Below are 5,438 nucleotides of genomic sequence, written 5' to 3'. Positions count from 1 at the left end.
GTTTTATCTAAAGGTTTGGTGAATAAATCAGCCAAATTATCAGATGTATCTACCCTTTTCATTTCTATTAAACCTTTTTCCTGAAAGTCCCTAATGAAATGATGTCTAATTTCAATGTGCTTAGTCTTAGAATGTTGGACTGGATTCTTAATAATAAACTTAGCAGCAGTATTGTCAATTAAAATAGGTGTAATTAAGAAATTCAGATCATAGTCCAGCAGTTGATTTTGAATCCATAGAACCTGTACACAACAAGCAGATGAAGCAATATACTCAGCTTCAGTAGTAAAAATTGACACTGTAGTTTGCTTCTTGCATTGCCAAGATACCAGCCTGTTCCCAAGAAACTGGCATCCTCCAGATGTTGATTTTCTACTCATGTTGCAACCATCATAGTCACTATCTATATAGGCCATCAAATCAAAGGAAGGATTCTTTGGATACCAAATCCCCAAATCTGGCTTTCCTTTCAAGTATCTGAAAATCCTCTTCACTGCTAGCATATGTGAGACCTTAGGGTTAGCTTGGAATCTGGCACAGACACACACAGCAAACATAATATCTGGCCTAGATGCTGTAAGATACATCAGTGATCCTATCTTGGCCCTATATTCATGCTGGTCCACTGGCTCCCCCTTTTCATCAGGTACCATTTTCTCATGTGTGTCCGTTGGTGTGGACACTGTCTTGAAGTCTTGGCACTTGAATTTGTTAAGAATCTCTTATACATATTTTGATTGATTTATGAAGATTCCATCTGCTTTCTGTTGCACTTGATGTCCAAGGAAGAAGTTAATTTCTCCCATTAAACTCATTTTGTACTTGGACTTCATCACCTGTTCAAACTCTTTGCACATTTGTTCATTTGTGGAGCCAAAGATAATGTCATCCACGTACACTTGCAGCAGCAGCAGATCTTTGTTTCTTCTTTTGTAGAATAGAGTCTTGTCGATGGCTCCTCTGCAAAAACCATTTTCCAACAAATGGTTTAACAGCTCATCATGCCAGGCTCTTGGTGCTTGATGTAGTCCATAAAGTGCTTTGATGAGCTTGTAAACCTTGTTTGGATGAACTGGGTCTTCAAATCCAGGAGGTTGAGTGACATAAACTTCTTCATCAATCTTTCCATTCAGAAATGCAGATTTTACATCAAGTTGATAGACTTTAATGTTCATTGATGCCTCATATGCCAGAAAGATCCTGATAGCCTCTAATCTTGCAACTAGAGCAAAGACTTCTTTAAAGTCCACTCCTTCTTCCTGTAAGCATCCTAGAGCTGCCAATCTTGCTTTGTTCTTGATCACTATCCCCCTTTCATCTTTCTTGTTCCTGAATACCCATTTTGTTCCAATAGCATACTTGCCTCTAGGCTTGTCCACCAAGTCCCATACATGCAAGTCTCTGAATTGGGCTAATTCTTCTTACATAGCTTCTACCCAGCTGTTGTCTTTTAATGCTTGGTTGATGTTCTTTGGTTCAACTTGGGATAAGAAGCAGGCATACAGGCAGATATTTGCCTTTTCAGATAAGCTTCTGGTAACTCTTTCATTTATATCTCCTATGATGTTCTCTGCAGGGTGATTTCTTTCAACAGAGGTGGTCTGCACAACTTGTTGTGCAGACACTTCTGTTTCTAGATTTGTCATGTTTAACTCAGCAGATTCATCTCCAATTCTCTCTTAACTTTCATCAGATTCTTGAGTTTGATTGATTTTAGATGTTGATTCTTCATTTACTCCAAATTGCATTGAGTCAAACAAAGATTGAAACCTATCTTCAAATTGATGTATCCCTTCAGTCTGAGCAGGTTGTTGACTCTGAATAGGTTCACTTTCAACATCACTGGGACCTTCATTTGAGACTTCAATAGCAGCCTCATGTCCATTCCTTTCAACTTCAGCTACTCCTTGGGTGCTTCTCCAAAAATTAAATCCATTTGCTTCAGGAGCAACTGATGTCCACAGTTTGTCCAGATCAACTTGTTTATCTTTTTCTTTTTCTTCAAAGCTGGTTCTGTACATACTGTCATCCATATCATTGTAGATTTTAAACGACTTGATCATGTTCTCTAGATCAAACAGCCATTTGGGACCATCAACATGGTTAAACTGATTTTCATTGAAAATTATGTCTGATGACTCAATAACTACCATGTGCTCCTTCACATAGACTCTGTAAGCCTTTGAATGAGATGAGTAGCCCACAAAGAAGCATTCCAGTGATTTGGACTGGAATTTATTCAAATAGTCCTTTGTATTCAGGAGTGAGCATCTGCATCCAAAAGGCTTTAAGAACTTCACATAAGGCTTTCTTTTGAAGATAACCTCATATAGGGTCTTGTTTTGAGCCTTGTTCAGTAGAAACCTGTTTTACACATAGCATGCAGTATTTATTGCTTCTGCCCAAAACGTGATTGGCAGATTTGCATCAGCAATCATGGTCTTGCAGCTTCAATTAATGTTCTGTTTCTTCTTTCTGCAACACCATTTTGTTCAGGAGTTCTAGGTGCACTGTATTGTTGAAAAATTCCCTTAGAAGTGCAGAATTCATCCATAATTCCGTTCTTGAATTCTGTCCCATTGTCACTTCTAATCACCTTCACCTTCCTTTCAAGCTGATTTTCCATCTTTAGCACATAGGATCTGATCAGGTCTGGGGTTTCATCTTTGCTGCCCATGAAGTATACCCAAGTAAATCTTGAATAATCATCAGTGATCATCAGGCAGTATCTTTTCTTCCCAATACTTGGAACACTTACAGGACCAAATAGATCCATGTGTAACAGTTCCAATACCTCATCAATTGTGTTAATCATTTTGCTCTTATGTGAGGATTTATATTGTTTTCCTTTTAGGCAAGATGTGCATTTTTCTTCCAATTTGAACTCTCTTGTGGGAAGGCCAACAACATGTTCGCCTTTTACAAGTTTGTTCATGTTCTTTTAAGTTCACATGACACATCTTCCTATGCCATAGCTTGGTTTCATTTTCAGTTGCTTTGGATACAAAGCATGAACCACCTCTTGAAGTTGCAGTATTCATTCTTAATTCATAGAGGTTGCCATTTCTTGGAGACATCATCATTATCATTTCAGTTGGAATCACAAACTCAGGCTTCAAAATCAGGCAATGTTCATCATTGAAGGCTACCTTGTATCCTTTGCCAAATACTTGAGAAATGCTCAACAGATTGTATTGAAGTCCTTCAACATGTAGAACATTCTTAATGGATACCTTGCCATTTGTAAGTGTTCCTCTTCCAACTATCTTCCCTCCATTCTCATCGCTCCCAAAGGCAACTGGCCCTTCATATTTTCTTTCATAATTGATCAGTACAGTCTTGTCACAGGTCATGTGCCTGGAACATCCACTGTCCATGTACCATAATCATTGCTGTTCAAGGACTGTTCCTGCACATACACATAAAACAGAATTAGTTGGAATCTGATTTACAAACTGCATCAGTTTGTAATTCACTGTCAGTGAAAGATTCATCAAGAGTTAGAATTGGAACTGGAAGTGGATCTTCATACATAATTTCACATTCTTCATCTGTGTCAGAATCTGACCCATTCTTCACAACTTGTGATTTGATTAATTCTTCAGTCTGCTCAATCACATAGTTCTTCTTTTCAGTCACCTCCTTCTTAGTCTTCCATTGGAATCCTCTTGGTTCAAATCCCTGTTTTAACAAAAACTTCTCATCACCATTAAGAATTCCTGGTCTTATATTTGCTTTTCCCTTATCAGTTGACCTTTTGTTCTTTCTCAGTTTTATGTCACTCTTTCTCATTTTCCTTGATTTTCAAAATGGTCTTGAGTTTCTTTTCAAGGATCTGCCTTTGTTCCTTACTACCAGATGGTTTTCTATTTCCACTCAAGTATTTCTCATACATTTCTTTGTAACTCTTCATATCAAATCCACTTACCACATCAGGAATGTCAAAGGTGTCCTAAAGAATCCAGCAAGAATCAGTGTGATGTCCATAGGTATTGGTGCATAGATGTCAGTAGTTCATATGTCAAATGTCTGTAATCGAGTCTGTAATATTGTTTGTGTATTTGTTTGAACAAGCGAAGTTGTTGACAAGTTCGCTTAGGCGAACTTGTTAACCAAGCGAAGTTGTTGACAAGTTCGCCAAGGCAAACTTTTTGAACGAGCGAAGTTATAGACAACTTCGCCTGAGGCGAAGTTGTCGTGTATTTATATAGTTTACAGTTTACTGTTTACGGGTTAGAGTTTTAGCGAATCGAGTTGGTTATTTACGTGTAATTCAGTGAGTCTATTGACGTGAGGTCGAGAGTTTGTAAGTAACACGGTTCGAGTTATTAATATAACGTGTGTTTGTTCGTATCGTGTTCGTGTGTTTGTGTGATTATATTCTACGTCCGTAACGATCTACACAGGGATTCCGCACCTGTGTATATCGGGATATCTCGTGTGATCCGTCCAGGGAACCTACAATTGGTATCAGAGCTTTTGCTCGATTGTGTGGTTCGGGATATTCACGCGGGTGTAGAATTCGTTCCATTTCGGGTATTACCGGGACGAGTTTTTGGTGTTTTTGCTCATTCTAGCTTCCTACCAGTGTGTTTAAGCCTTCAAACCGTCGAAAACGTCGTTAAAATCCGTTTTTCAGATCTGCAGAAAGTTTCAGTTCGTCAGGCGAAGTTGCTGTTCATCAGGCGAAGTTGCCGTCAGGATACGTAGGGTTTCAGCGAAGATATAAGGAGAAGCGAAGTTATTCACAACTACGCCTACCTCCTCAACTTCGCCTAACTCAGCGAAGTTCTCCTCAAGTTCGCCTAGTTCAGCGAAGTTCTCTTCAAGTTCGCTTACTTTCTAAGTTCGCTTATCCTAAGCGAAGTTATTTTCAACTTCGCCCAGTCACGCGAATTTAAGAAGAATCCAGCGAAGTTATTACTTAAGCGAAGTTATCCTTAACTTCGCCTACAGTACTGTTTCGAAGAAATTTTTTTAACTTCGCCCTTTTTCAGAATTTTTCGGGTTTCTTAGTCTTCAAAAAGGATGTCGTCGATCAACATTTCAGAGCTTGTAAAGATGGAAGTTGAAGCGGGGTCAGCTACAAAGGCCCCAAGGTTGCTGAAGGGAACCGATTTTGTCGCGTGGAAGGATCGGTTCATACAATATGTTAAGTACCAGGATGCGAAAATGTGGGTATGCATCCAAGATGGATATATTCCACCAATCATGGAGTATGAGGGTCGAGACCAAATCAAGAAATACAGTAAAATGGAAGAGGAGGAGAAAAAGATGTATGAAGCCGAGAGCAAGGCTCATGCTGCAATCACAATGGCTCTTCCACATGAGATCCTCCATACATTCAGAAAGTATACATCAGCTAGAGAGCTTTGGGAAGCTCTTGAGAGCAGATTTGAAGGAAATGTAGGTATTCGGGCTTCAAAGATAAAGTTGCT

The sequence above is a fragment of the Bidens hawaiensis genome, unplaced genomic scaffold, assembly GCF_021521415.1.
Source record: "Bidens hawaiensis isolate Kalapana, Puna unplaced genomic scaffold, B.hawaiensis_p1.1 tig00015774_1, whole genome shotgun sequence".
NCBI lineage: Eukaryota > Viridiplantae > Streptophyta > Magnoliopsida > Asterales > Asteraceae > Bidens > Bidens hawaiensis.
This window is presented reverse-complemented; position numbering follows the sequence as displayed.